The 22,386-nt window shown below is 49.5% G+C and overlaps 1 long non-coding RNA gene across 1 annotated transcript in view; it reads right to left on the bottom strand.

The window, feature by feature from the left end:
- The window catches only part of LOC124228389 (uncharacterized), a 24,454-nt gene extending 3,174 nt beyond the window's left edge, over positions 1–21,280 (bottom strand). Inside the window, exons 1-2 of the long non-coding RNA XR_006885710.1 lie at positions 21,190–21,280; positions 10,442–10,601 (exon numbers count right to left, since the gene is read on the bottom strand). This is a non-coding gene — a long non-coding RNA (uncharacterized LOC124228389). The remainder of the gene's footprint in view (positions 1–10,441; positions 10,602–21,189) is intronic.
- Between the last annotated feature and the right edge of the window lie 1,106 nt (positions 21,281–22,386).

Consider the following 22,386-nt stretch of genomic DNA (forward strand, 5'->3'; position numbering starts at 1 on the left):
CACACACAAAACACATGTATGCATCACATACACACCACACACACACTATACACACCACACACATACATCACACACCACACACACACTCATACTATACACTGTACACCACACCACACACATACGCACACACATACCTTACACACACATCACATGCTTACACACCACACACACACCCTGTCATACTCATCTCTCTGATGCAAGGGCTCAGATCTGAGAAGGACTGGAGCCCCAGCCTCCCTTCCTCTGAGTTCTCTCTGCTCCTCCCCACAAAGGCTTCTACACCCACCTTTGATACGAGAGTTCATTCACCCCCTGACTCCCAACTCTTAGCCACTTTATTCCCATCCTGGACCACTGGCACCACCTGCCCTTCCTTCTGAAGACCCTGCTGGAAGCCTCCATTCAACAGAGCAGCACCATTCTTTCCCAAGCCAGATAGCCCCCATATCTGAACCTGTCTTCAGGGCCCTTCCTGGGAAGTCCCACCATGGACCACTTAGCAATTTGAGCCCCACTGCCAGCCCTTTCCACCATGGAACCCGAAGAGACTCCCGTGCCTTTGGGAACATGCAAGCTCTCTTTCCTGACTCAGGGAAGCTTCTATGGCCTAAATCATCGGGTTTCTACAGGCACAAGCCCACCTAGCAAGACAGAAAGAGGGGACTATCAGGCTGGGTTCACTGAATAAACCCACAGATATTCCAGCAAAGAATACCTCAAAATAAGCAGCTGGGTGTGTAAGTGAAATTCCCTGTTTCCAACAGATTAATGTTGCTAATGTAATCTAAGCTTGGTCCACCAGCTCCACATCCCTTCCGCCCAAATTCTGAAGATGTGTAGCACCACTCATTGATTCTCACTTCATTGAGGTCTCCTGCCATCTTACTGTGTGCCCGGCATTTTGACTTGGGCCAGGGTACGTAGATGAATTAAACACGATTCTTGCCTGGCACAGTTCAGAGTCTAGTGTGGGAGACCTGGCAGTGAACAGACAGCCCCAGGACAGGCTGGTGGCAGCAGAGATAGAGAGAAGCACAAGGAGCCCATCAGAGCACCTGACTCAGAACTCTGAGCTAACTTGGTGGGAGGAGGAAGAAGGACAAGAAGAACACCGAGGAAGTGCCCAGGAAGAAGGCGTTCCTGATCCGCACCTTGAAGGATGAGCAGAAAGAAGCTATGCCATCAGCATGGAGGAGGACGTTAAAGACAATATGTGGAGGAAAACAGGTGAAGAGGCAGAGGCAGGAGCAAACAAAATCTGTGCAAGAAAATGAAAGAAGTTTGATGTGACTGTGGCGGAGTCCAGAAGAGGGAGTGAGGAAGGGTTGAAATGGAAGGGACAGACAGGAGCCTGCTTGTGAAAGGACACGCGGGATCTGCTAAGTGTGTTGGAAACCACTTAGGTAGTGGGCAGATGGAAGCTAAGACTCTCAGAGGGAAAATCAGTTATGAGGCTGTTTCTCTGGTGGTGATAAGAAATAGTGAGGCCCAGAGCTGAGGCAGAGGCCCTGGAAATGGCAAAGGGACAGCATGTCAAGACGGAGGCTTGACAGACCCTCACGTCCTTGTAACCTAGGTGGTCACGGACGAGGAAAAATGCAAAATCACTCTTGGATATCTACTTGGATTAGCAGGTGGATGTTGATGCTGTTAGCACAGAAAGCAGTGGAGGAGGACGGGCCGGTGATGGGGAAGAGACGGGGGACGCTGCGTGAGGCCAGTTTTGAATCTGCAGGTTTGATAGACTTCAATCATCCTGTGATTGCCCATCAGTTGGTGAATAATAATGTTCAGGAGAGGGGTCTGGGTTGGAACAGAGATGTGGGAGCCATAAGCGTGACTCCAAGAATGAGTCATGCAGAAGAGTGTGTAAGAGAAGAGGAGAAAAGGGCTAAGAATAGAATACTGGAGAACATTGAGGGAGCGGGAAAAGGTAAGTCAAGACGGGCTGAGAGGTAGCCAAAAAAGGGAGAGAAGGAGGGAGGAGGGAGAGAGAGATTGCATCCCAGCATTTCCAAAGACCAGTGTTTAACAGTGTCCCAAACCCACAGGCTGGAAAGTGGAGATTGGATGTGAATACCTTGGCAAGGATTGCTTCTGTTCCAGGGATGGTGGTGAGAACATCACAGGGTGATAAGAACATAAAGTAAAACGAGGATGTTGAAGCCAAAAAATGTTGGGTTTTTTTTTTTTTTTTCAAAAAGCTTGATCGTAAAAGGATTGGAAAGAAGCTAGACAGGGATGGCGTAACGGAAACATTTTGTTTGTTTGTTTTTAAGATGTCTGTCTGTCCAAGGAAGAAAGCCAAGAAAGGCTGACAATGAACCAAGCAGGAGAGGGAAGGCGGCTGGATGGAATGGGTCCCTGAGGAGGTGAGGGGGCACACTCAGAGCACAGGGAGGAGCCCCTCCCCGTTTACCCATCTGAGCTTCTCCCATTTGAACTTCACCAGTGCCCTGGAGGATTCTGCACATGCAGAGACCAAGTCAGAGAGACTATGTGACATGCCCCAAATCACCCGGCTACTAAATGGGCAGGCAGAACTTCATGTCTGCCCCTGCGGACTAGGAGGGGCGTGCTTTTTCTTCCAGGATGCGATGCCTCCTGCTACGACCACTGTATGCCAGTTGTCTCTTCATCTGTCTGGGGTCTTGCCCACTGTGTGTCCCTCAAGGCAACACCACAACCTACTCATCTTTGTCTGCTTGGGCCCAGCAACAGTGCCCAGCACAGAGAAAGCTCTTAAAACCTCAGGAAATTAATCTCAGTCTGTTTTCACCATGACCCCAAGAAACAGGCAAGGGCAGGACCCACTCCACCCAGAGAAGACATCTCAGGGAAGAAACTGGCTTTGTCAGGACCAGAAACCAAAGTTTCAAGATGTCCTCAGCTCCCCAACTTGGACCTGGGAATGGATAAAGGAGAGAGAGGGCCAACTGTGGCATACATATTTCTCAATAAACCTGTAGGAAAAGGATTATAATTTCCAATCATGAAATTGGGGAAGAACAATTGAAGTGGGGCAGGTGAGTTGGCTCTCACAGCAAGTAAACTATAAAGTCAAGTCACAAACCTGTATCTCCAGGGCTGGTTCTGTCATCCCAAAGCAAACGAGTCCACAGGGAGGGATTCTGAGGCAGGGAGAAGCATCTTTGGGTTTTCTACTAGTCTGGGTTATCCACACTACTGGCCCCCTCCCTCGTCTGAAGGGCAAGACCGGAAATGACTACATCCTCTGGTTAATTTATCAGGAGAATTTTCTGGAGTGGAGGATCACTAGCTGGGACTGCAGACACCATAGTCAGGGCCTAGAGAAGCTGAGAAACTCTGGTTACAGTGTGGAGACCCCCAGAGAACATCCCAGCCTCTCCAGGCCTGAGTGAGCAGGGATCTCCAAACGCACTGAGAGTCTCCTTGGATGGTCTCGGCCCACTCTGGGGATGCCCTGGCCACTCTACTCTCTTCTGAGGAGGCTGAGTCTAACCTCCTGGGTCACATGCCCACTTCCACGTGGAGAGAGAGATTTCTGGGCACAGACCTCCTTCCAGAACCCTCTCCAGAAGCCTATCACAGTCTCCCCCAGGACCCCAGATATCACCAGAGACACCAGCCCAAGTGACAGGTGGGAGGGGAGAGGCAGGCAAAGGATGCCAGAATGTCAATCAAGACAGTGCCAGCTCCAGAGCTGCTGTCCAGAACCAACCTGCAGGAAAGGGAGGCACCAGCCTGTCCCAGCCAGCCCTTGCTGACTTCACAGGCGGCTCTGAGGTGAGCAAAGAAGAGAACACACCACTGAAAGGCTGGTTCCTACTGGTCCCTATCATTATTAAAAGAACCCCAAGAGACTGTAGCGACATGCCAGATCCCAGGATCTCCGAGGATTCTGGGTATACGCACCCTGGCACACGGAACCATGAGATTCATGGCTCTCCTCTTCTTGGCATCTCTGGCTGGGGCCTTGGTCTGTGCCCATGAGTATGGCCCTTCCCCTGCACCCATCCCGTGGCCCCCAGAAGATGGCCCTGCCTGCATTCCCCCTTCTCCTCGTCCACAAAGGCGGTTCTCCCTAGTCTGTCTCTGCAGCCCACTCCTGCCTCCCACTGGGTTCTCCACACAAGGGCCTGTGCCCGCTGGTCAGAGGAAGCCAGGCGCCCTCTGGCACCCCCCTGGCTCTACAGCCACATCTCCCCACAGTCTCTGGTTTGCCCATTCTGCTCCAGCCTCTTTGGCAGTCTTTTCCCCTCCACTGAGCCAAACCATTTCCCACCTGCCCAGACTCTTACATCTGCTCGCCCATCCCCCACTGCATTCTTTTACCCACCCGCTGTCAACCCCTACCTTATCCAATCTTCAAGCTTGCCCCTCTCCAAGGCAATGGATTTCCTAAGAGCAGCCTTACTGAAGCCCCGGAACAGGTTAGTCCCTATTTTCCATTTTATTGCCTCCTGTATTTTTCCTTCCAAACACCAGCACAAATGTAATTAAATCATTGTTTATGTAATTACGTTAATTCCTCCAAATGCCCGTTGACTGCCAGCTTCCCCCAGCAAAGACTGTCGATCTTCCTCAAAGATGTGTCCTCAGCTTCTAACACAAAATCTGGTGCGTAATATGTGCTTCTCTCATGCTGTTGAAAGAATGAAGGAGTGAAGAGCTGGGGTCCTCACATCACGCAATAATCAGAACAGGTCCTGCCCCATTACTACAACCAGGTCATGCCCCATCCATTTTAATTAGGAAACTAAGAATCTAACAAGGTGTGCCAGACAGTCAGAGAAAGATTCCATTCTCACAGGGCTGTTATGAGCTTAACTCTGGGGAGGATAACAGAGAGAAGGCTTTGGTTTAGATATTGAAAAGCATTTCTGGTGGACCCTGTGTAGCAGAAATTTCTCCCCCATCTGTCCACACCTACACTCCTGAGATTAAAGGTCTGGGAACTCCAGCAGCCCCAGTTGGGTCTGGCTCGTCTGCTGCACACTACTTGACATGCCACTGCTCCCTCCTTTGCAGACAACTCAGAGGCTGCCTCTGCCCCAGGATTGGTGAACCGAGTCCTTCCTGTCCCCCCGACCCAGGAGGGTTAGCGACTGGGGATGCGAGTGGAGGACGGAAAAGAAGAAGAGGGATCGAGGGGAAGAGGACTGAGCTCCCTACCATGAGGAGCCACAGAGAGGACAGACTTCCTGGAAGAGAGAGTCCTGCATTAGAGCAGAACAGAGCCCAGAGGAGAAAAAGAAAGTGGAGCAGGGAAAATGGGAACAATAGTGTTGAAAATGTGTTGAACAGCAGAAGGAAGATGGCATTAGGTGGGTTCAAAAGTTTTCATCATGTCCCACCCTCACCAACACTTTCAATTCAAAAACCTTCTACGTGGATCCCCATCTCCCACCATGTAACTCCCACTTCCTAGCCTGATGTTCAAGGTACCCATGATCTGGATCCAGGCTACTTTTCACATCTAAATTCCCCAGGCTCCCCTTCTTGCATCCTCCACATCAGGCAAAGTGAATGACTTCCTATGCCCTTTCTTTTTTCTGGACACCTTTCCAATCCCTCGCCTGTCCAGGCCCAACATGCTTCAGTCCCAGCTGCTCTCTGAAGCCCTCCTCCCAACCCCACCCTTGACAATGATGCCTGCCCCACCCCCTCCAATATCCATCCTTCCCTCTGTCCTCTGGGCTTCCAGTATGGTTTCCACACACCTTCACCCTGCTATGAGCCCCAACCACACACACCACACTCCTGCACCCCTGCCTGCCACCTCACACACAGCCCAGACCCGCCCAGGGCACACCAGCCCTTCCATCTCCTTGCAGATATCTCTGGCACCTTTCATATCAGTGAACTAAGAGAAGTTTTGATTCTTCAAATAAACAGATGGTTGTGTTTACAGCTGCAGGAGCCCCTTTAGGGCCTGTCAAAGGGAACTCTCCAGCCTACAAAACTGGGACACACAGAATCCCAAAGTTGACTTCCCGCAAGGACCTGGGACAGACATGAAAACATCAGAAGATGATCGGGCTCCAGAGACCTTCCGCGGAATACCAAAAAAACGTAAACCAGGCACGCCAGGTAGGTTCCTGTCACTAACCCAACAACCTGGAGTGTCTCTGGGGCAAGCTGCACAATGCATTCGCCCACAGACAAACACACAGACAACAGCATTCAGAAAAACAGACAAACGGACACCAAGAGACAGAGGTACAAATCCACAAACAAGTGTGGAATTTATAGCCGGATACCTCTATCTACACATACTGTATTTTCTGTCTCCACCAACCCCCCATTTCATGAGCGAGTGGTTGATCCTCTCTACCATACTCCTCAGTTCCAGGGGTCCTTGACGTGGGGAGAGGCCAAGGACACTTCTCTTACAATTGATTGCTCTTTGCTGCTGATGGAACGTCTTATGCTCGAAATCAGAATTTGGTCCAAAAAATTTTGATGACTGAAAATATATGAAATTGAAACTCCAAAGCATGATTTAAAAGGTGAGTACATCCCAGGACATGGCTCTCTGTGCCCCCAGAATAAACTTAACCTCCTCCCACAAGCAGGGAGCAACACTGGTTTGTTTCTTTGGTTTTTTTGCTGAGGAAGATTCACCAGAAGCTAACATCTCTGCCAGTCTTCCTCTGTTTTCCAGTGTGTGGGCCACCACAGCATGCCCAATAACAGAGCGGTGTAATTAACCAAACCGAACCCAGGTCACTGAAGCAGAGCGCACTGAACTTAACCACTAGGCCACGAGGGTTGGCCCCAAGCAGGGAGCAACTTTTAAGGGCCGTTTCTCATTCCTCAACAATACAAGGGGACCCAGAATCTTCCACAGACCCTCCCCAACATAGTTCACTCTAGTTAGAACCTAAGAATGCCTCAAGTTTTCAATGCTTCTGTGATGCAAGGCTTTCCTTTCTACCTAGGCTCCAGCCCTCCCACACCTGCACTCACACCCAGCTTTCTCCTTTAGGATTTTGCTCCACGTAGTAGGGTTCCTGTCTTGGCCGCCAACATTCCCATGAGAGAGAAGCTAGTCCCCTCAGCAAAAACTCTCCATGCTAAGGGGTTGGTTTAGGGGAAGAAAACTAGGGGGGGGGGGGTATGGGGGGAGTCTCTTTAAAGTGATGCGATCTTCCTGCCAATGTGACTTTTCCTCTCCCTGAATCAAAATCCACTCTAGGTACAGGCCCTGAGGAAACAGGAAACAGGAAATGCCTTTGAGGCAGCAAGAAAAGACTTGAAAGATGCTAAAAACCTAAATGAACTGGAGAGAGTGAGGGTGCCCTAAGCAAGGCCTTAAGGCAGTAACTCCCCAGGGGAGGTGGGGAGGGAGCTGGTATTCCTTTCATCCGCACCTCTTGCCACATCCCACAGGCATCCGCAGCCAAAAAGACAAATGTGGAAGCCCCAGGGTTAGCAAAAAAAAAACAAGTCCACCAAGGAAGCATAGATCCAGCCCTCTGGGTAAGTCTCTTTGTCAGCAGGGTCTTAAATCCAATGCATAAAACGGCAGGATCTCGGGGCAGCCTGCCTGAGGCCTCACTCCCAAGCACGGATAAGGGAAACAGATATACCCAGACTCCTAAGTGTGTGGGGAGGGGGCAGAGGTCAGTGCATGCCTGCGCCTACACACAGGGTTTCTGGGGTAGTAAAATTTGCTGCGTGTACCCGTCTACCAATCTCCCCATAAGAGAGCAGTTGGTTCCCTCAGCAAAGCCACTCTACCCTCGGGGTCCCCATGGTGACTTCACCCTGAACCACAGCTTCCAGACTCTGCCTTCCCAAAGATCACAGGCCCCAGAAAGTTCTTTGATTCATACCCATCCCCTCATCTATGTCTCGAGGGGCTGAGCCTCGTTTCCCAAACTGGTTGCCTCCTTATTTCTCACTTTCCCCGCCCAATGTCATTTTACTGTGCGTCAGTGCTGAGTGAGAATTTTTCCATGGCCCTGGAACTGACACAAAGACCCACAGCTGGAAATCACAGGCTCCAATACCTCATATTCCATGGAGAACTTCTGACATCTGGAGCCTTACACTACCCTGGCCCCCAGCCTGGGACTTACTAAGAGTCAAAAAAGCGAGCCCAACACCAATCAACCCCAAAACTATCATGCCCTGCCCTGGGGAAAAGGAGAAAAGTGGAATCATCAGCGTCGCTGGCTCTGTGGTCCTCCCACCAAAGAGATTTTTCCTGAATGCCGCCATGGATAAAGGAAGGGAGATGCTTCTCCCACCTCCCAAGTCAACTGAGGGGCTGTGGGAACCACGCATAGATTGGAGGTTCCAGTCCAAGAGGAGACTGGGATCTCCCTCCCCTGACAGACGCTCACTCTACACCGGCCTGGAGCTGCCCAGACTGGAGCGTAGCAGGACAGCTCGTAGGAGAGCCTGTGTCCCCAGGCATCAGGAATATATTATTAGGGAAGGCTAAACTACTGTAAAAATAACCCAAAGTATAATGGCTCAAACATAGTATAAACTTCCGTCTTTCTCAGGTACCAGATCTGGGGGAGGGAGTCAACCTTCTCCATGTAGTCATTTTGGATTCAGGCTGGCGACTGCTCTGCCATCTTCTGTACCTGGCATCAGGGTCATTCTGTCATCTTCATCACCATTCCAACCACAGAAGTGGTGAAGAAGCGTTGAACAGATGGCTTGGAGACTTGTCTGAGTTACACTAGCTAGTGATACATGTTGTTAGCAAGAGCTCAGTCTCATGGCCACACTTAACTGTGAGTGCTAGGAAGATGATCAGAATGAATGTTGGTGTCCCTGTAGCAACTTCTGCCACAGGGCAGAGTGAACAAAGAGACAGGTGCCCGCTTGTCATCTGGAATTTCTGGAGGCAGGAAGTTTCCGTGGTAGCCCATGGAAGAGGTGCAAGAAGACACTCCCACCTCAGTCTCCTGAAGCCTTTGGAGGGCGAGGAAGAGAACTTGGAATTTCCTGCTGCTCCCATGAAGGCATTTGGGAGAGGGGTCAAAGACTAAGGCTGCACAGGGGGTTTCTAGGCCAGATGAGAGGAGGCAGCACCTGGTGAGAGTTGAGGTGTGGGCCACTGGCAGGCCCAAGGGAACTGCCACTCTTTGAGGAGTCCCACAGCAGTGGCAGGAGCTGGGGTGAACCAGGTGAACCATCCACCTGGAGACCATCACAACCTGCATCAGTGGAGGCCCCCAGAGGAAGAGGTGAATGCAGAGCAAGCCAGAGGTGATCAGGACTTCTTTCCCCGTTAACAGTGGCCAGTTACCTTAGAAGCTCTCTGCCCGCCCCGTCCCTCTCCCTGAGATCCAGGACCCGAACCCCACCCCCGTTCATGTCTCTCCAGGGAAATGTCTGCTGGGGAGCGGAAAGGAGGTACAGTTTTAAACTAGATGGACTCTTAACAACCAAAAGGAATTTAAAATGTGGAATCTGCTCAGTGTCACTAAAAATAGGAAAGGGAGATTTGATGATGCATATTTGGAAGCACTGTTTACAGAAAAAGAAAACTCCACCAAATCCTGACTGGTCAATAAACCATTGTTTCCAAAGATAAAATTAAGCCACAAGGACCCGGATTTGCCCCCAGGAAGATAGTCAAGAGCTGAATACTCAGTTCTGAAGGGGTCTTCTATAATGTCTACTAAAATTTCAGCCCCAATTCTCTAAAAGTTCAGGAAAACACAGAGAAAGAGACCAAAACAGAGACCGAGGATGATAAAGCAAGCAAGATTAAATGTTCACATGTGGGGACTCCAGTCCGCAGTGGACCTAGGAAGAAGGTATGGAGATTCTTTGTATGATTTTTGCAAATCCCCTGTAAGTCTGAAGTTATTTCAAAATAAAAAGTAAAAATATTGGGGCCAGCCCCATGGCTGAGTGGTTAAGTTCATATGCTCCACTTCAGCAGCCCAGGTTCACCGGTTCGGATTCTGGGCATGGACCTGTGCACCGCTCATCAAGCCACGCTGTGGCGATGTCCCAATAGAAGAACTAGAATGAACTACAATGAGGATAGCCATGTACTGGGGCTTTGGGGAGAAAAAAAAGGAAAACAAAGAGGAAGATTGGCAACAGATGTTAGCTCAGGGCCAATCTTCCTCACAAAAAAAAAAAAAGTAAAACCATTACATAAAATGTATTAAAAAATAATAAGAAAGAAAATCAGGAGATTTCACATGGAAATCCAGACTTCCACTTTCCCTTGAAGAATTTGAATGTCTGGCAACAATCAGCTCGAAGGTGGGGCAGCAGCTGCCCACTTTAGACAGGACAGGCCCACTCCAGTTTGCTCTAGCTCCACCCCTTCCTCCTGACTCCCTAACCATGAGGTGGAGGGACATTTATCATTTATCATTGCACCTTCATTACTGTCTGCCTGACACCTGGCCTGCCCGGCGCCTTTCTGTTACCTGCCTGACTCCTGTAGGCATTGAAATTTGCAACCCCTCACCTCGGCCTTTGACGCTGAGTCCTGATCTGGACGCTGCCAAGTGAAGTCACTGGACCGCAAGGGAGCGTGAGAATTCCTGTTGCTTAGACCACGGGTGGGCGGGCTGGCTCTTTGGTCTTTGTGGGCTGGTTCTGTGGCTCCCTGGAGCTCACCACTTCACCTGCGAAACAGGAATAGGAAAAAAAAAAAAAAGAGCCCTTCACGTTAAAGTCTAGAAAAGCCTTCTGAAGGTGCACATATTTTTCCCCTCCAGGCCCCACCTGATGTCCATAAACCTTCAAGACCAAAACGTTGACAAGGACTATGGTGGTTCAATTTGTGTGTCAGTTTGGCTGGGCCCAGATATGTGGTCAAACATTATTCTGCATGCTTCTGTGAGGGAGCTTTTGGACAAGATTAACATTTAAATCAGTGGACTTGGAGTAAAGCAGATTGCCCTCTAGAATGTGAGTGAGTTCCGTCTGATCAGTTGAAGGCCTGAGTAGAGCAAGAGGAGACCCCTCCCTCTCCCCCCCCCAAAGCAAGTAGGGATTTGGGGATTTGGTCAGTAGACAGCCGTTGGACTTGAACTACAGACAGCGTGGCTCTTTGCTGGGTCTTCAGCCTGACAGCCTTCAGACTTGAACTACAGATTTTGGACTTGCCGGCCTCCATAATCTTGTGAGCTGTCGACAAAAATAATCCATAACCAATCTATAAATGAAAATTTGGGTGAGTTTATTCTGAGCTTAAATCTGAGGATTATAACCCTGGGCCTTTCTTCCCGAAGGAAGAGAGGGCACCAAAGAAGTGGGGTGCACAGAGTGGTTATATACCCTCAAAGAGGATGTTTCACATATGATTGGAATGTCCCTTTTACAATAGTCGCGAGACTGCTCTGTCGGCACAGCGATTGATGGAAATAGTAGGTAGGTCTTCTGTCTCAGTGAACACAGCAGGGTGGCAGTCTGTTGTCTGGAGCTGAGTGGTCACAGGTGAGCTGGGTGGTCAAAGGTGAGTGCAGCAATCAGTTCCTAGCCTAAGGAAAAATGCTTATCCTTAAGGAAACGCTAATGTGGGGGGAAGTTGCACCTTTATCTCAAGGGCCTTTGTTCTGGCCATAGGAAATGTCTAAGGAGATATACAAGGCGTGCTCAACAGCCACAGTCAGGCCCTTTTGGAAAAAGCAAAGTCAGGTTTATACCAAATGGCTTCCTCATATACTCCAATATATCCTATTGCTTGCCATTTTTATTTGTCAGAGCCAACTCCTTAAAATAAACAAACACACATGCACACAATTGGTTCTGTTTTCCTTCAAAGAACCCTAATTAATAAGATACTGATTAGTTAAGACTAGAGGAACTTAATGTTACAGAGGCCTAATATTTATTATAAAATGGAATGGAATGTTCGAGCAGAGAGTTATGGTTGATAGCACAGACCCTGGAACCAAAAAGCCCCATGTTTGAAACCAGCCCTGCCACTGACTAGCTGTGTGATCAGGGGCAAGTTCCTTAACCTGCCTTTGCCTTAGTTTTCTCGTCTGTAAAGTGGGAGTATTAACAGTGCTTATCTCGTTGGGTTGTTACGAGGATTAAATGAGATTAAAATTTATAAAGCTCTGAAAACAGTGCCTAGCACATATTACACGCTGTGTGCTTGCTAAAGAAGTAGAATTGGAGTTTTAAAAAAATTGCACTTCATTGCTTTGTCTTCCCACCTCCCCCACTGGCCAAGGTGAATGATCAAGGTCATCAGGGGAGTGTGGCAGAGCCTGGGCAAGCCCACAAGCTTGGCAGAGAAGATTAGCCATGTGAGACACAGCAGTCGGGGTAAGTGGCCCTCACAGACACAACTTATGTCTGTGTCTTAGATGTGGGAGCTATCTACCCCCAAGAGTCTGTGTCGCTTCCTCATTTGAAGTCTCTGCTACCTCTGACTCCAAGGCAAGGTTTAACACACAGGAGAGGAACAGGGAAGAGACATTCAGCGCGGGTCAGACGGGGTAGGATGGATCAGTCAGGGTCCCGGCAGAAAACAGATGGCACACACAGAAGGGCTTTTTTAAGAGCCTCTTTAATGAAAAAGAATTATTTACAGAGGTGCAAGTAAGGACTAGCAACAGCAGGAAGCCATTACCATCTCTAACACTGAAGCAGCAGGGAGAGGAAATAGCATTCCCTGAGACCAGTTAAGAGACGGAGCTGTGGAACTGGGGCCACTAGACAGGAGCTGTAGTCGTAGAGGAACACAGCCACACCACGCTGTATTCATTATCTGCGGCTGCATAACAAATTATTCCAGAACCTAGCGGCTTCAAATAACATCATTTCTTATCTCACAGATGTTATGTGCCAGGAGTCCGGGTGCAGCTTAACTGGGTCCTCTGCTCAGAGTCTCTGACAAGACTGCAGTGAAGGCATCATCGAGGCTGCAGTCACCTCAAGGCTCAACTGCAGAAGGATCCACTTCCAAGCTCTATCACATGGTTGTTGGCAGGATTCAGTTCTTCTTAGACTGTTGGACTGAGCGTATCTGTCCCTCCCTGGCTGCAGGCTAAGCCTGCCCTCAGTTCCTTGCCATGTGCGGCTCTCCATAGGGCAGCTCACCTCGTTGGGGAGTAGGCTGAGACGATCTGGAGAAAAAGAGAAAGTGTGTGTGTGTGTGTGTGTGTGTGTAAGCAAGACAAAAGTCACAGTCCTTTATAAACTAATCTCAAAAGTGACATCCTATCACTTCTGCCATTTTCTATTTGTTAGAAGTGGATCACGAGCTCCAGCCCCTGCTCCAGCAGAGGGATTACACAAGGGCATGACCGCCAGGAAGTGCAGATGACGGGGAGCATCTTAGACATCGACCTACCACATATGTCAAAGCAGGGAGTGAGCAGGAGGAACAAATGCCTTGACCTCTCTCTCTTCCCATCCTCTGATCTCCCACCACTGTCCTCCAGTGGCCAAACTCAAGTAGATGCCAGAAGGCAAGGGAGGCCTCAAAGGTCATCCTTCCAGGCCAGTACAAAGATGGACAGAGAATAGATCTGAGGCAGGGGGTGGGAGGGAAGTAGGATGGACAGGGAATAACCAGGACCTGAGAAAAGACACAGATGAGCAAACTGACTAACAGCCATCATGGAGGTCAGCTACCCTAGAAGACAAGACATCACAGAGAACAGCCCCTCATCCGCCACCGCATCCATGTGGTGCATCTCTTTTCTCTAATATATGTATCCAATTCTTTCCCAGGCCCTATAATCTGGGGTAACGTTGAACTTGGGCCCTGTTATAAAGTAATGAAAATTTATGTAGAACAGTTGTCTCTACCTTCCGCCTCACCCCATTTTGTCACTGTCTGCCTCTTTAATTCCTGAGGCCAAGAGGAGAATTTGGAGAGGAAAAGAGCTGAGCAGTGACATTTGGAAAGACCCTGCTCTGTGACAGCTCTAGTGTTGATGCCAAAGTTCTAATTTCCTCTTAGAAAAGACTTGTGCAAATATCATCGTTTGCTCCTGTTGGCTTTTTTAATGTGCTCAATGAGATTGAGATCTAGAGTCAGCACTTGTTCTGACATGCAGTGTACACGACACACATCCCAGGGCACTGATGCAATCAAACCTTTCTCCTGTCCCTCAGCCCTCCCTGCTGCAGTGAAGGCCACTAGCACTTTCAAGGCTCCCGGACCTGGCCCCTCAGGCAGGCAGTCAACTGCCAAGTCCTGTTCCTGTGTTAATTCAATGCATCTCTCTGCTTCACCTACTGGCCACTGTTAGATGTCAGATAAATCTCAACTATTGACTCACACAGGGAGCTATGCCTGGAGCAGATCAGCTGCCTGAATGTGATGGTCTTATTACCTGGAGGTTAAGGATGGGTGAAATGGGCTAAAAGTTCTCACTCCTCATACCTTTCATGTCCCACCCCATTCATTTGCTCTTCCTTTATCTCCTGAGGAAATGGATGCTCTGAACCCAGGCACCCAAAATAGCCTCATGTCAAAAATTCCCTGGTACGCCCTTTCCCACACAAATCTTCAGAGCAGCCATTGAGGCAGAGAAGCCTGCAGGACCACCTGGACCTGGTGGGAGCCAACACCAAGCAAACGGAGGATCACAAGTGGACATCCAGTACCCTGTTCTCCACCCGTCAGTCCTTCAACTGACTCCTGTTTCTCCTCAGCCCCCTTCTATAAATTTAGCATTTAGCACCAGCCTGAACCAAACCTACCCATAACTTTACTCTTGAACTTTACTCTGCAAAGCTAAGAATCCCACACATCTCCACAGAAATTTATTGTCTAAAAAATGCTTTACCATATATTATCTCACTTAATCTCCACCACTATCCTGTACATAGGAGCCATAACTCCCAGATGACAGATGAAAATCTAAAGTTTTTCAGTATATGACAGCATACTGTCCTAGGTATATGATAAAGCCAGAACTAAAAATCCAGGCCTTTTGAATTCCAGTTCAGGAGAGGAAGAAATCCCAAGTCCCAGAGAATTATCTGCTTTTCTGGATTGTTCACACCGTAGATCAGCGCCCCTCTTGAATGAAGAACCAAGTTCCAATTTCAGTGAACGACCATCATCCTTTAACCAGGAGATTCTCTCAGAAACATGGGGGGTCCCATTGATGGGGCCTGAAGTTAGAGGTTGACAGGGACTCACGTGAGGCTGGAGGTGCTCCTCCCAGCAGGTGGATAACTTCAAGACCAGGGGACAATGCCAGATAAGGCACATGTGCCTTCAAAGCCATCCCTTAAGAGAAGAAAGGAGCTGTGAACTCAGTCCCCACATGTTCTGAGTGTGGCCTCCCAGAGAAAGGGATTTGCTTAGTCTGGGGAAACCTTCAAGCCCCTGCACCGAATCCTGTGGAGATCAAGGCCAAGGTGGACGCTGTGATCTCCTGAGCCCCCAGTCCTGATGGAGACATGCCAGGACTGAGAGTCCTACCAGTACCTTCAACACACATGCTGCAGAACCTCCCCCCAAAAAAACTTGCTCTGCCTCCATTCTCTGAGATCCCAGAGACGTGACCCAGAGGGCAGGTGGGGTGGGGAAGGAAGGAGGGAGGAAAGGGATGGCTGGGAGCCAATAGGGAAAGGACCTCCCTGCAAGGATATCAGCCAGCCCCAGCTAGCCCTTGTTGACTTAGCAGGTGACACTCTGGGGGACAAAGAGGGGAGGATGCGGAAGCCACACCCCTCCAAGCTTGCTTCCCATTGGCCCTTGGTATCTTTAAAAGGGCCCAGCAGTCTCAGCACCAGTACTCGCAGAGCCTCTGAGGATTCTGTGGTTATACCTGCTCCTCATCCAGAAGCATGAGATTCATGGCTCTTCTCTTCCTGGCGGCTCTGGCTGGGGCCCTGGTCTGTGCCCGTGAGTATGGCCCTTCCCCAGCACCCATCAGAGCCCTCACAGTCCAGGGCAGCCTTAGCTCCTGTCTTCATTCTTCTCTTCCTCTCCCAGTGCTGTCCTGGCTCCTCCTGCCTCTGTGAGTGACACTTGCCCCCAGTTCTCCACATGTGGCCTCTTAATCCCACTGGCAGGGGAGCCAAGAAACCCCTGGCCCTGCCTGCTCCCCAGGCTCATCTCCTCCACACTGTCCTTTACCCGCTATGCTTCAGTCACTGGCCTTCTTGCAGGGGGGGCTTCTGGACCACCGCATATAGCTGGGCAGGTTGCCCCCTGCATAAGGGTGCCAGGCAGAGGGTGGTAGGGGCTAAAATCTAGCCCACACTCCACTTGCCAGTTTTCAGAGCAACATTACCCTTCTCTGAGGAGAACCTGCTTCAGAAAACTGCAGGAGGAGTTCTAGTTAAACATCAGAAAGAACGCCCTGGTGGGCCTACTGATGTGGCAGAAGCACGTGTTCAGCCAGCACGGAAATGCGTCCCCCTGTGTCCACAAATGCTCCAGAGAGCTGAGGATTGGGAATGGGAGGGAAGGTGGCTCAGGCAGGTCAGGTTCAGTCCTCACTGTCATCTCTTTCCTCCGTTGCAGAAGATGCCTCTGTGACCTGTGGTGAGTCGTTCTCTCCCTCTGGTCCCTGCCCTGGGGGTGTCAGTGGAGGCTGGGAGAGGAACCCAGCGGGAGGGGATTTAGGTCCTGCTCTTGGTGATAATGGGAAGAGCATGGATTGGGGTGGGACAAGGCTAAGGACAAAATGGGATCACCCAGGCAGGCAAGGTCAGTGGGAAGAACGGGAGAACGGTTGATTGTGAATAAAAGGGAGAAAAAGATGAGGCTAAGTGATGAGGGAAAGGTCCCACATGTATTAATACCTTCACCCACAAACACCTCCCAGAACTCCCAATTCCTTAGTGAGGTGCTTACTCTCAGGGCTCAGACCTCGTTTTCCAAGCCTATTTTCTGTGCCTCCTTCACGTACCACCCACACCAGCTGTTTGCACTCCCCACACCTGTCCCGCACACACCTTCCCCTGAGCTCTCTTCCTGCCCCCAGGGCAGCCCCTTTAGAATATCCTTCCTGCCAAAATCCTGCCTTCAAGACCCAGCTTCTCTCTGACGCACTCCCTGATTCTCCCACCCCCCAGAGCCCCCCACAGCCCTGTCCACCTTCCAAGAGGCAGTGTCTTGGGCCCTTTGGGCTGCTACAACAAACCACCATAGACTGGGTGCTTAGACACCAGAAATTGATTTCTCACAGCTCTGGAGGCTGGAAGTTCACAGTCAGGGTGCAGCATGGTCGGGTTCTGGGGAGGGCCCTCTCCCAGGCTGCAGACTGCCAGCTTCTCACTGTGTCCTCACATGGCAGAAAGAGCTCTCTAGGGTCTCTTTCATAAGGGCACTAATCCCATTCACAAGGGCTCCACCCTCATGACCTGATTACCTCATAGGCCATAGGGGTGGGGGGGGGGTGGGGGGGCACACAAACATTCAGTCTGTAACAAGCACAGAGTGTGTAGAAATCTTATCTCCCTTAGGAGGGCAGGGTTTATGTCTTATGCTTCTGTATCCTGGCACCCAGCACTTCTTAGGTATCCTGGGGCCTGCCACTCATTCCAAAGGAAAAACAACACTTGACTTTGCTAAAATCAACAAACTGGTGTGTTTGCAGCTGAACCTGGTGCGGGGATCACAGCTCCAGTGGAATCTGCTTCACCCCAAGAGACGGCAGCAGGAGACGGGTTCGCCCCAGGGGAACAACTAAAACCCCTGAGTAAGTCTCATCTCCACACCGGATAACAACCCAGAGAAGTCTCTGGTGGCAGGCCTGCGTGACGCCTCCACCCACAGAGACAAGCCCAGCGAGAAGCAGACATATCCACTCACCTGAACACAAAGGCACAAATGGGGGTGCACAGTGCACCCACACACAGAGTTTCTACAACAGTGGATTTTGCTGCCTGCACCCTGCCTGGTTTCTTTCCCAGCACACCCACCTTCCTGTGAGAGAGAAGCTGGGCCCCTCAGCAAAACTTCTCCCCTTCAGGAATTTGTGCAGGAATAATATGGATGGGGGAGGGGGGACCTGAGTGGGGGAGGGGCTGTTCTCTTTAAATGATGTGGCTTTTCTGCTGATGTGACTCTCCTCCAAAATCAGAAGACTTAGCAGAGAGAAGACTCTTGAAAGCAAGGCGTACCCTTGAAGAAGCAAGAAAAGGAGCGCGGGAAGGAATTGAAGGTGGAAAAAAACTCTTCGAAGGTGAGTGCATCCCAAGGCGAAGGCTTGTGGGGACAGGAATACTCCCCGCCCACCCTCCAGGGGTGGGAGGTGGGTGAGCACACGTCCCCATCTCCACTCCATGCCTGACACCTGGAACCCCACAGCCTCCCCCACCTTGAAGCTTCCCTCGTGTTGTGTTTTCCCACGTCTCCAATTTCTCATCCACACTCAAACCGCCATGGTTGTCTGTTACTAGACTCCCCTGGAGCCTGCCCCCAGCCCCCACTGCAGAGCTCACTTGCTTCTGTTTCTCTTCCTCTCACCCTTGCCCACGTGGGGGAAGAACGCAGGTCCTTCGGCTTCTCGGACTGTAACCTCCATCCCTCTGACTTCTGTGTGAGGCCCGCCAGGGGCTCTGTGAGGTTGGAAGGCAGGAGATGGAGTTGGGGAGGATGGAATGGGGGCAGCTGGTGCCTGCGGCCCTTCAAACCTCATTCTCATCTCAACTTTCTTCTAGGTGGAACTGAATTTGTAAGAAAACTGAGGGACAAATTCATTCCAATTAAGCCCTGAGAACCTGAAAAGAATGGGGTCTCTGGACTTATCGCCTTAAACTTGCTTGCAGCTCAGAACAATTAAACTGAAAGCATCCAACTTGCCGTGCGCTGTGCTCTGTGGGGTGGGCCCTGCAGGAGGGGTAGAAAAGCCCACCTGGAGTGCCGTGAGGCACCGGGTGTCCTGTCCTAGGCCTCGGCCACTTCAGCCTGCCTTGAGGACACAGCCTCTCCCAAGCCCTCTTACTCACACTGAGCCACAGCCACCCGTGCTGAGCCTGCCTCTGCTCCAAGTCCCACTCTACTGCTGGTCTACCTCCTCATTCTTCACACACAGCTCCTAGTGACATTTGAGCATTTCCAAAACTTAAACCAACCTCCAAAGAACTAGGATTTATCATCCCGAAAATAGTCAAAGCCTGAGCCACTGCTAAGCCCCTTTCTTGTACCGTTATTGAAAACACGTCCCTCCTACCTTCCATTCATACCTTTTACACTGGACCAAAGTGAGTGGCAATGGCGAATCAGATCCAGTCAGTCACTACTGAGCCACTGCAGTGAGAGCTGACACTTGATGAAAGAGGCCAATTGAATCCATTATAATTATCCCTGTGATCACCCTGCATCCCTTGCCTCCCTCCACCACAGCCCAGGATGGTGCTTAGCACACAGGCGGGCAGGCGAAAATACTCACGACCATCGAGGAAACGAGAACACGATCAGCCCTCCTGCCACCCTTTCCCGGAGCCAGGCACACGGCACCCCTGCTCTCCTCCATCCCCAGAGTCACTGATTCTAGACCGTCCTTCTCCCACCCCATGCGATTCCCTCCCCTCCTATTCTGAGGAGTGGGGGGCATTCCACCCCCACCCTGTTTTAACTGAATGAAGAAATGCATCTTCCCACTCACTCCTCACACTGCCACCACACATCCTCTGCTTCAGAGAACACGGTCAAGGAAGCAGAGTGAGATCTTCAGGAACAGGCCCCTTACCCCACCCCCCCCCCCCCCCCCCAGCACTGATTATCATCAACACTCGGTAAATGGGGCACTTCACACTTGGATAGACTGTCCCATTTTGTGGGTTGAATTGTGTCCCCCAAAAAAGATCTGCTGAAGTTCTAACCCCTGGCACCTCAGAACATGCCCTTATTTGGAAATTGGATCATTGCAGATGTGACTAGTGAAGGTCATACTGGAGTCGGGTGGGCCCCTAATCCAATATATGTTGTCCTTATAAGAAGAGAGGCATTTGGACACAGAGACACATAGAGGGAAGATGATATGAAGACACACAAGGGTAGATGGCCACGTGACAACAGAGGCAGGGACTGGAGTGATGCATCTATAAGACAAGAAACGCCGAGGATTGCCGGAGAACACCAGAAGCAAGAAGAGGCAAGGGAGGACTCTCCCCTGCAGGTCTCAGAGGGAGCACGGCCCTGCCGACACCTTGATTTTGGACTCCTAGCCTCCAGCACCAGGAGACAACCGATCCAGCTTGTTTCAAGTCATCCAGTTTATGGTACTTTATAACAGCAGCCAAGGCAGCAGGTACACACCCCCAACCCAAATTCATCGTCTCATCAGGCTACTGGCTTATCTTATAACTGGAAGTTCATACCTTTTAACCAACATCACCCATTTCCCCCACCTCCCAGCCCCTGGCAACCACCAATCCACTCTCTGTTTCTGTGAGTTCGGGTTTTTTTAGATTCCACGTATAAGTGAGATCATACAGTATTTGTCTTTCTCTGTCTGACTTATTTCACTTAGCATAACACCCTCAAGTTCTCTTCATGCTGATGTAATGGCAGGATTTCCTTCCTTCAAACGGTTGAATAATCTCCCATTATGTTGATACATATGTCTTACTTTTCACCATATAGATCTTTGACCTCTTCGGTTAAATTTATTCCTAAGTATTTTATTTTCTTGATGCTGTTGTAAATGGGATTGTTTTTCTTAAGTTCTCTTTCTGATAGTTTCTTCTAAAAGAATTTTTAAAAACTAAGTACCCCTTCACACATTTTAAAGCTGGCATCTAGATTTTTTTATTCAAGGATTAAATAATTGCAAAAGATGTATGTTAACATCTGCCGTGTAACCACATGGCTCCCTCCCTCACTTCTTCCAAATCTTTGCTCAAAATGCCACTTCTTCAGAGAGGCCTTTCCTGGCCAGCCTGCCTAAAACTGCAACTTCCCCCTACATAGTCACTACTTTATTTTTGTCCTTAGTATTTCTTTTCCTTTTTTTCAGCTTTTTTGAGGTATATTTAATATACCAAAAATTGCACATATTTAATGTATATATTTTGGTGAGTTTGGACATACGCATACGCCCATGATACCATCACCACAATCAAGGTAACAAACATATCCCCTCATCTCCAAAAGATTTCTTGTGTTCCCTTGCTATGTCTGTGTTAAAAACACTTAGCATCTTAGCTTGAGATCTACCCTTTTGAGTGCACAATATCGTATTGTTAGGTGTAGACCCTATGTTGTACAGCAGATCTCTAGAATTTATTCGTCTTGTGGCATTTCTCACCATCTAATATACTATACAATTTACTTACCTGTCTGCTGTCCTCACTAGAATGTAAGCATCAGGAGGGCAGAGGTTTCTGTTCTTGTCACTGATGTTTCCCCAGTGCCTAAAACAGTGCCTGAAACACAGCAGGCACTCAATAAATATGAGTTGGATATTGAATGAATTCACCACTTCCACCCACCTCTCCATTCCCATCCCGTGAAGTTGACGTCTCCATCCTCTCTATTCTCAGAGCATGAGTTTGGCACATGTGCTACCTCTTCACCTTTAGGCAACTCTTCAGAAGCAGGTCTATGTGGGATCCATCTCAGTATCCCTAATACTTGACGGGTAGTAAATAGATGCTTAACAAGCAGTCCGCGTATTGAGAGAAGGAGATTCATGTAGGCACCGTCCACTCAGGCCCATACCTGCACACAACACTTCTCCTACCCCGCCCACTGACAGCACCCACCCAGGCTCCTGTGATATCTGCCTTCCAGCACCCCAACACATCCCAGGTTCTCCCCCGACAAAGGAGAGAAAACTTCAACCATCTCACACCCAAATCTCAGTGCCTTTGGAGGCACAGTGATCATGACCAAGCCTGATAAAGGGGAACAGCTTCCCCAGATACTGTTTCAGAGAAAATTTCAGCTGGGATGAAATCGCTTTCAACCCCAGAAACAATGGCAGCAGACAAAGGACCTAAGCCCAGAAGAAAAAAGAAGCAGACAGCTCCCCCTTGTGATGCAGGTCTGTCCACTCCAGAAGGTCACTTGGGTTGGGGGGTGGCCAAGGGTTGGTCTCTGGGAAGAAACTGCTCAAGGTACAAGGTACATGCAAACACATCTGTGTCCAGATGGAGAGCCAAGCATAGCTTTCTTCCTCCCCTCCCACCCCAAATTCCATGAAATGACCAAAAAAATTGTTTAATAAAAAATAGGCTTATTTCTGAGTTTGTAGTTGTTTTCCTGCTTTCTGGGGTTATGGAAGTTTGATGTTCAGATATAGATGATATTCTAAATAAACCATATACAAATTAATGGGAAAAAACACTCCATAACACAATTCCAGACATAAGGAGGAAGAGTGAAGATATATCTACCAACTTCTTATCTCCAAAACCAGTTGAATTGATTACAAACAGAAAAATAAATACAGATACATCAATTCCATTTTGGATGAAAATAGCAAGCACTCACAACTCCAAATAACGCTTTCTGTGAAGAATTTCTGCCAA

The sequence above is a fragment of the Equus quagga genome, chromosome 1 (genome assembly GCF_021613505.1).
Source record: "Equus quagga isolate Etosha38 chromosome 1, UCLA_HA_Equagga_1.0, whole genome shotgun sequence".
In the NCBI taxonomy this organism is placed as follows: domain Eukaryota; kingdom Metazoa; phylum Chordata; class Mammalia; order Perissodactyla; family Equidae; genus Equus; species Equus quagga.